At 48.6% G+C, this 10,039-nt stretch overlaps 1 pseudogene; it reads left to right on the top strand.

The window, feature by feature from the left end:
- Window positions 1–3,329: 3,329 nt before the first annotated feature.
- On the top strand, window positions 3,330–9,623 carry LOC141144812 (GON-4-like protein pseudogene; annotated as a pseudogene).
- The last annotated feature ends 416 nt before the right edge of the window (window positions 9,624–10,039 follow it).

Below are 10,039 nucleotides of genomic sequence, written 5' to 3'. Positions count from 1 at the left end.
TGGCAATGATGTAGGTAAACAATCAACGTTGGATTTGATCTTTATGATAAAACGAGATTTGCATCACATACAACTTTCCTTTCCTGGTACTCGAGTAATTTTTTCTGAGATGGTTCCGCGTCTTGTTGGTTATCTTCTTCAGAGGAAAAACCTTTGGAAAAGATTAGGAGGTGTGTGAACCATTCTATTGAAAAAATCATGCCTTTTTTGGATATCTTCTCTTTCCGACATGTAGATTTGGAGGGAGGTTTTTCTGGCCTTTATAGACAAGACAGAGTTCACTTGTCTGATGTGGGCCTGGATATTTTTAATCTGGGTCTCCAAAATATGATAGAAATGGCCGCGGTGGTGGGGTAGGCCGTTTTTGTTTTGTAAACAAAACCGGCTGGTGGGGGACTTTTGCTGAATGTTTTTTATTTATGGTACTCGCTCGAGTTCTATGACTGAGTGAGATATTGATAGTTATTTAAAAAAAAAATGTTAATAGTTTTAATTATTGATGAATTTAATAAAGATAAGGATTAATAAAGTTTATGTTTATATACCAATAAAGGTGCCGCGGCCATTTTATCACCATTTAAGAATTGTGTGTGTTTGGATTATTTTCTTTACATAATGTTTTTTTGTACAGCTTACATTCCCATGAGAGAAGTGGGCATTCATTTTGGTTACTGACCCTTTAAATTTACGAACCTGACAGGCATGTGAATTCCAGGCGGGAAAAACATGTGTATTCTGGAGCTATACACATGTTTGGGGGCTATATAAGACCCCTGCATCTTGGCTCCAGTCACAGTTGACCCCATAGCAGCTTGGCGAGCTCCCCTTCCCTCCCACTCTGTCGCAGCACCTGCTATGTGGTTTGTCACCCTTGGATCAAGGGGGGACTTTTGCTGAATGTTTTTTATTTATGGTACTCGCTCGAGTTCTATGACTGAGCGAGATATTGATAGATATTTAAAAAAAAAATTAAAAGTTTTATTTATTGATGAATTTAATAGAGATAAGGATTAATAAAGTTTATGTTTTATATCAATAAAGGTGCCGCGGCCATTTTATCACCATTTAAGAATTGTGTGTGTTTGATTATTTTCTTTACATAATGTTCTTTTGTACAGCCTACATTCCCATGACCATTTCCTTGCTTAAAGCAATGAGACAAGATGTGGGGACCCCTGCAGCCATAAACTAACAAACTGACATGATCCCTCATTGGCCTAACCCATAAACATGTTATTTAAAGGATTTATGTATTTTCTGTTTCATTGTTTTTAGTCAGAATTTCAATAAAAATTCAGTATACTAGTAAATACTGTCTTACTGAAGATATGGGCTATCTATCTTTTGCCCTATGAAATTATCTATCTCTCAGAAATGTATTACAGGTACACTCATCCATGTGGACACAAATAACCACTGTTGGATGAGCCCCATATTTCACCATATCCACAAAAAAGCTTTCTCTTAATCAAGACTGCATTGACACAAGGCATATCTCACCCCACAAAAAGAAAAATGGAGGGGAGGGGGGAAAAGACTGTGTCAGGACAAAAATTTAATCATGTGACCTAAATGAAAATAAAGTTAGAAGGTGCTCCTAAAATCAATTGACAGTATTTACTAGTATACTTTCTCTATTTTGGTTCATCTAATGTTTATATGTGGCTAATAGGAGGGAGGAGAGACAGATATACCCCCATCTCTTGATACTAGAAACAAAGATATGCTGGATAGCCACACTCCAATATTCCCCTTTTTATTGTGTAAAAACAAAAGCCCAAAGCATCCACAGGTAGATACAGGCCAACATGCACAGCTAATGCGTTTCACACCGGATATGGTGCTTAATCATAGCTATCTGGCGTGAAAAGCATTAGTTGTGCATGTTGGTCTTTATCTACCTGTGGATGCTTTGGACTTTTTGTTTTACACAATAAAAAAGTGAATATTGGAGTGAGGCTATCCAACATATCTTTGTTTCTATGCCTCTGTTGCAAACAGAGCCGGGACCCATTTCGTTGTGAAGACAGCTGATCTTAAGAGGGTTGATTGTCTTAGAGCAGTGAACACCCATATCTCTTAATACTAGTTGGTGTTGGTGAGTAGACCTTGAAGTTACATATCCTCTACACAGCCTGGGGCCTTTATATTGAATATAGGAGGAGATTATAACCCTCATATTGTCTATATGTATATATCAAGAGAAGTTTTCACCATTTAAACTTGGTAGATGTTAATATTACCACATAGAGAATGTTGATTCACATAAAATGGCAATGACCTCATCCTATAGGTATACCTGTTATGGTCATTTACATACCTTTTATGATTTACAATAAAGGTTACGTTTTAGTTAAGTGGCCTTTTGGTGAGTAGGGAAACACACCCTTGTCTAGTTCCAGTCCCTAAATAACACTGCATGATGGATGATAGCTTTCAATGATGAGGACAGTGGTGACTGGGATTTTACAAACATAGATGGGGAAGTTACACTACCCCCCACACCAGTAACCATATGGGAATCAACAGGATCCTCCCAGAGAGCCATTCTCCTGGGACATGTAAGACATCTGTGACATCATGACATTATCACCAATGCTTTCTGTGTCCCATGATATGAGCATACAGTATATGAAGGCAAATATATTGACTCCTATGGATACCCTATTTACTCTTGATAATACGATATGTAAACAGGATTTTATTGTTAAAATTTTTAAAACTGCAATTAAAAACGTTAGTAAATGAGACTAATATTACTCACTTAATTGCATTTCTCCCTTACAGATGTATTATTTTGTTTCCATTACTTAAATAAAATAATAATACCAACACTAAATTATGATTTCTGGTCAGTCGAGACCTACAGCTCAGTCTGCTCATATTACCGACTCTGTTCCACTAAGGCCCACCACGAGATCTCCTCCGAGAACCGACTCCGCTCAGCTGAAGCCCACCACGAGATCTCCTCCGAGAACCGACTCCGCTCGGCTGAAGCCCACCACCAGATCTCCTCCGAGAACCGACTCCGCTCACCTGAAGCCCACCACCAGATCTCCTCCAAGAACCGACTCCGCTCGGCTGAAGCCCACCACCAGATCTCCTCCGAGAACCGACTCTGCTCGGCTGAAGCCCACCACCAGATCTCCTCCGAGAACTCACTCTATTCAGCATAGACCCACCACTTCATCTCCTCTGAGAACTGATTCCGCTCACCTAAGGCCCAGCACCAGATCTCCTCTGAGAATGGATTCTGCTCAGCTGAGGCCCACCACCAGATCTCCTCTGAGAACGGATTCCGCTCAGCTGAGGCCCAACACCAGATCTCCTCAGAGATCCACCAAGTCTCAGAAAGGTGGGCGAAGGTCGGTGAAACAGCAGAATGAAGCTCCTCAGCAAGGTCCTATCACTGCCAGCACTGTGATGGTTTGTGATCAGAGTAATGAAGGAAGATTGGCAGACGCTCTTGGCACACCTTCTACCCATTGTAAAGTTTCTCCAGGAGATTCACAGCAGCAATCTGTGGCCAAGCATGAAAAGACGCACAACAGACTGGATGGTGACTGCCCCTCCCCCTGTAGTAACTCAACTCCCAGAAAGAGTCACCTTCCAGAGGAAGAAGATCGTGAGGAGGGTTCAGGGCTCTTCATTCCTATAGATGAGGAGCAGTCGGGTGATGAGAGGAAGAAGAGGAAACGACTTCCAGGTAAGAAGAGGAGAGAGAACAGACTGGAGGATGACACCCCCCCAGTATCATGTGACCAGGACCAGGATCTGGAAAGGGCTCTGGAGGACGGAGCCAAACAGCACAACCTCACTGTGGTCAATGTCCGCAATATCCTACATGAAGTGATCACCAATGAGCATGTTGTGGCCATGATGAAAGCCGCCATTAACGAGACGGAAGGTCTGCCTCTCTTTGAGCCAAAAATGACCCGATCCAAACTGAAGGAGGTGGTGGAGAAGGGAGTGGTCATACCCACCTGGAATCTTTCTCCAATCAAGAAAGCCAACAAAGTTCAGGCCCCCCCAGTTTGTAGACATTCCTCTGGAGGAAGAAGATTCATCTGATGAAGAATACCAACCTGATGAGGAGGAGGAGGATGAGACGGCCGAGGAGAGTCTGTTGGAGAGTCATGTGGAGAGTACGACATCCTCGCCCCGTGGACACAAACGCCTGAGAGCGCAGCATTTGTCGGAGTCTCAGGAGGAGGAAGCGGCTGAGGGTCAGAATGCTTCACTCTCTAGCACAAGGCATATCTGCTTCGAGTCGGTCCCTATGGGCCCCCCACCACCTCCTAAGGTGAAGCACGCCCCGGACTTCGCCTTTATGGAGAAGCTGCATGCGGTGGATGAGGAGTTGGAGCGACATCTCGTCAGTATGGATTCCTTCCAGACCTTAGACGAGAGCCTCATCACCTTCCGTACTCGTTCCAAGCATCCTCTGAAGAACGTGCGGGCGGCTAGAGGCGGAGCTACATGCCCCTGACATCACACCGGACATGTATGACCTCGGCACAGCCGATGACGAGTACTGGAAGTTGTGGCTGCGCAGCCTCATGCAGGACGATGTGGGAAATGAAGATGAAGGGGATGATGATGAAGATGATCCGGAGTACAATATTCTGGAGGACTGGGATGAACCGGATATGGAGGACCTGCGCAAAGATCGAGCCGTCCGGATCACCAAAAAGGAGGTGAACGAGTTGATGGAGGAACTCTTTGAGACGTTTCAGGATGAGATGGGGATCTCGCATTTGGAAGACGAGGGGCCTGATGAGGACAGTAGTTCTGACCCTTTCCCAGATTTCAACACCCCACAAGCCATCAGGTTTGAGGAGCCTCTGGCTAACCTTCTGACGGAGCAGCATCGCACGGTGAGGACACAGCTGGAATATCTGCGTATGAGGAAATCCATGATGAAGTCAGATGATGACAAATCTGTGAGAGACCCCGACATACCAAAGCCCCCGCCACCCAGAGCCCCCCCGGTCCTGACACTGGATGTAATGCACAGGAAAAGGCTGCAGCAGCAGATGCAACAGCACATCCAACTCCTGACACAGCTTCATCTCCTGACCTTCCGGAACCCGGGGCTGAGCATGGAAGCCGAGACTGCGCAAATGTATCTGGTGAAATTGTCCAGCTTTGCAGAGAGCTCCTCTCTATCCCATCAGCAAACTCCTGGATTCCAGAGCGCATTTCTCCCATGCAACCTGCGGGAGGCACTGCAGCTGATCCCCTTGGTACATAGCCAAGTTCCAGAGGACCCCGAACCCCCCAAACCAGCCAGAAAGAACAGTAATGAGGTGTCGGATTTACCCAAACACATGGCCTGGGTTATAGCTACACGGCCTGTCTTCATGTATCCTGAGCTGCTGCCTGTGTGCTCCATGAGGGCCCGGGGGCCCAGGGACAGGGTCTTCTTCACCAAGGCTGAGGACAGTTTGCTGGCTCTTGGCTTAAAGCACTTTGAAGGAACTGAATTCTCCAAACAGCTGATCAGCAAATTTCTCCTAACGGCCAAAACGGCTCATCAACTGACCGTGCGGATCAAGAACCTGACCATGAAGAAGTCACCGGACAATGTCATCAAGTGTTACAAGAAGACCAGGATGTTGCCACCACTGAGCAGATACTGTGAGGATATCCTCCCTCAGGATATGCGCCCCCCAGTGGAGAGGGAGAAACTCAGACTACCGTTCTGGATAAAGGCCAGCCTGAGCAGTATTGAGGCCTACATGAAAAACACAGAATCCAGCCACTCCGGATACCCTCTGCTCCTCCCACCCGCCGTGGCCATGACCCTCAAACCTCTTTCCAGGCGTTTCTATCGCAGATTGTGGCGCCAGAAGAGGTCTGTACTGAAGCCGCTCCTGATCCGTCCTCCTGCCAGCACCAACTGTGCCCCCAAATTACTGGCTAAACCTGCGCCCCCCCAGACTGTCCCCATCAGGATCATTAGCCAGGTGCCGCCCCTCGTGCAGCCCCATTCAAGGAATCGTCAATATTCAGCCAGTCGGGGTGCCGCTTGCCGCAAGGGGCCTGAGATTTGCACCCCCATCTCTAATAAGAGGATGCTGTGTGCCAAACCTGCAGGCGCTGCCGTCGCTCACATCGCCATACCTCAGACCAGGATGATTATGCCCGCCACGGCAAACCAGCGAATCAGGAAGTCCCTGCTGGGCAGCATCCCTAAGATAAATACGGTTCCCCGTATGGTGGGCATCAAGCCGGCTCCCCTGGTGCACTCGGGTCCTGTCCTCCTCGCCGTGCCTAATGGAGCGTTGAAGCTGGTAAGTCTGGGCGCACCGTGCAGAGTCCTTCAGCCAATCAGCACCGGAGTTCCCGTCACCACCGTCCTCCTTAATTCCACCCACATGCCTCTCAGCCAATCACTGATAACACCCCCTTACAAGCAGGTCCAGAAGACTGTATCTTTGGGATCTGGCGTTGGTGGGGGGCAGTGCAGCCCCACATTGGAGACAGAGGAATCTATCAAGAAGGAAGAGGACGATCTAATGGTTCAAATGAAGGATGAGGACGACCCGGAGTGTGCTGGGGAAGGGAGCCCTGATGGGGCACAGAACAAAGATGGCGGGGAATCGGAGGGGGCTAGGGAGCCGTCAGAGGACAAACCTCCTAAAGAATCAGAACGATCCTCTGATGTAACAGATCATGTGAATGAAAACGATGACAAGTGCACGGTGGATCCGCAGAGCAGCCCCAGTGCTGGGGGTGCACCTTTTACTGCAGGTGGGGGTCAGTCACACTTCGGGGAGGGGCAGGATTCTGAGGTTTCCCTGAAGGAGGAGAAAGACCTAAAACAGGAAGACATGGAAGAGCCGGAGGACAGCAACGAGCCCCAAAAGCAGGAGAGTGGAGGAGGGGCTGCAGACTCCCCAAAGAACACATCACCCTCCACTGACGGGGACATAGAGATCAGCAGTCCCTCTGGTGCCCCAAAAGAATCTTCTAGTCCTCCAGGTGGACAGGACCTGACCAATGACAAGGATGGTGCAGAGGAAGAGGAAGAAGAGGACTTTGATGACCTGACCCAGGATGAGGATGAGATGTCCTCTGCGTCCGAGGAGTCCGTTCTGTCTGTTCCAGAGCTGCAGGAGACCATGGAGAAGCTGACGTGGTTGGCCTCGGAGAGACGGCTGAGCCAGGAGGCGGACTTGGAGGAGAACTCCCAGGAGGAGAACACGGAGGATGAAGAAGAGGAGGACGTAGCCGAGGTGTCATCACACAAAGCAGAGGAGATGACAGATGAGATAGGGGAGGAGGGGGGAAAACTTGACGCCTCTCACCTTCGGGTCCCATCCCTGGCCCCTGTGGAGACCAATGTCACCCCTGCTGAAGAGAGGAGACGTGCGGGCTCCAAGGGCCCTAGCGCCCCTCGTGTCTGGAACAGAAGAGGGCGCACATGAGCCAGCAAAGACTCCTCCAAACTGCTCCTCCTCTATGATGAGAAGATCCTCCTAAAGGATCCCCTGAGGGAGCAGAAGGACCTGGCGTACGCTCGCTCCTACCTCAACAGGGTACGGGAGGCTCTGCAGTCGGTCCTGGGGACATATGAACAGTTCCTGAACATCATCTATGAGTATGAGACACGGAGCAATAAGAGGACGGCGGTGGATCTGTATGAGCGTCTCCAACATCTCCTCCAGGATTGGCCTCAGCTCCTCAAAGACTTCGCTGCCTTCCTTCTCCCGGAACAAGCGCTAGAGTGCGGCCTGTTTGAAGAACAGCAAGCGTTTGAGAAGAGCCGCCGATTCCTGCGCCAGTTAGAGATTTGTTTTAAGGAGAACCCCGCTCATCACCAGAAGATCATCAAACTGCTGCAGAGCTGTGCAGAGTGCCCCCTGCAGGAGATTGGGAAGCTGAAGACTCAGATGTTTCAGTTGCTGAAGGGCCACCATCACCTTCAGGAAGAGTTCTCACTTTTCTTCGATCAGCTGAGACCTACCGCCAGCCGCATGGAGGATTTCGAGGTTATGAATTGGACAGAGGAAAAGGAGTACAAGTTTGATGGATTTGAAGAAGTGACGTTACCGGAAGTGGAGGAAACAAAGTGCCCCCAACACAGAGGAACAAGAGGAGGAAGGAGGCGAGCCAGAGCCAGGACAAGGATGTGGATTGGCTGGAGGGTGGGAAGGACTGCCCGTGTTCTTGTCATGACGGAGGGGCGGAGCAGAGGCTGAAGCGATGTAAGAGGCAGCTGTGCGGTCCGTGTAGCAGTAAGACCTGTGACAATCGCTCCCAGAGATCAGCAGATGCGTTTCATCAGAACTCAGCAGGTGACGGAAAGTCTCTGCTGAAGAGCTCGGGGGATGACAGGACAAGCACTGGGACCGCCCACAGATCTTGTTTCACCCTGCATGTGCGCGGCATCACCAAAAGCACCAGCAAACCGCGGACTCAGGCGAAGGACAGTGGGCACTCTGCCCTGCGAGGAGCGCGCAGACCTCATGCCTCGAAGGATCCGCCTCCGACCCCACCCGAAAAAGAGAGTGAGCGCTCCCCACAGTCCCATTCTGGTCCCTGCACCCCAAATAGTGTGGAAAATCCCGGGACTCCAGCAGAGGGCGCCACTCGCTGCCCCACACCAACTGCCTCCCTCTGCGAGCCGAACCCCACTGCTGAGAACTCCGCCCTCCATCCTGCCGATCAGGAGGAGCAAACGCTCACTGTGTGCGCCAAAAATATTCGCCTCAGCTCCAGCGGAGAGAAGGTCATTGTGTGGACCAGGGAGGCGGATCGAGTCATCCTCACCATGTGCCAGGAGCGGGGAGCGCATGACCAGACGTTCGATGCTGTATCTGAGCAACTCGGCAACAAGAGTCCCTCTGAGGTGGCTCAGCGATTCCGGGAACTTGTCAGTCTCTTCCAGACAGGCTGTGTTACCAGTTCAGATGAGGAGGAGGAAGAAGAGGATGCTGTAGTGATGGAGGAGAATGTGTCTGACCCCGAAGCTGCCCAGTCTGAGGAGGATTAGTATGACATGGACACGCCCACTCTGAGGAAGATCTATACAGTATGGACACGCCCACTCTGGGCAAGATCAGTATGATATTGTCATACCTACTCTGGGCAGGATCAGTATGACATGGACACACCCACTCTGCGGAGGATCACTATGACATGGACACACCCACTCTGCGGAGGATCACTATGACATGGACACACCCACTCTGCGGAGGATCACTATGACGTGAACATGCCCAGTTTGAGGGGGGTCACTATGACATGGACACACCCACTCTGAGGGGGATCACTATGACATGAACATGCCCAGTTTGAGGGGGGTCACTATGACATGGACACACCCACTCTGAGGGGGATCACTATGACATGGACACGCCCACTCTGAGGGGGATCACTATGACATGGACACGCCCACTCTGAGGGGGATCACTATGACATGGACACATGATATTTGTACAGATTGTTTTTAGGATATATTATTTGTGACATTAAATTGTCAGTTTCTGGGTGATCATTAAAAAAAAAATAATAATAATAGCAACACTAAATTATGAATAAACATATCATTGCTGAAACACAAAATAATACTGTAAGTAAAAAGTGTAGGTGGTCATCTAGCTGATCAGTAATGTTGCCCGAGAGCTGGTTTCTATGACAATACAAACTTTTCAAAAACTGATAATGTAACCAATTCTTGATTATATTGTAGATGTGTTTTGCCTGAAATGACTTATTTACTGAACTCACCGAATTCAGTAATATAGTAATATAAGTAATAAGTAAAAATATTAAGTAATATAGCACAAGAAAGCTCACTTTTTTTGAGCTACCAATGAAAACACAATTTTTTGACAAAAACAGCCAGGCTCAGATATGTGGGCAAGCCACAATGTGCAGGGATTAGTTTGGGTGCACTTCTTGGCATAGGGTCACTGATCACAATAAACATATCTGCATGCATATATTCAGGGAATTCACGCAGTTGTAGGATTATGATGACTCCATCATCCCTAGTCATTTATAGATATGCACCTTGTAGCGCCCCCTA

Source organism: Aquarana catesbeiana, linkage group LG05 (assembly GCF_042186555.1).
Source record: "Aquarana catesbeiana isolate 2022-GZ linkage group LG05, ASM4218655v1, whole genome shotgun sequence".
NCBI classification, from domain to species: Eukaryota; Metazoa; Chordata; class Amphibia; order Anura; family Ranidae; genus Aquarana; species Aquarana catesbeiana.
The sequence above is the reverse complement of the archived record's forward strand: the minus strand, read 5'-3'. Positions and strand labels throughout refer to the sequence as shown.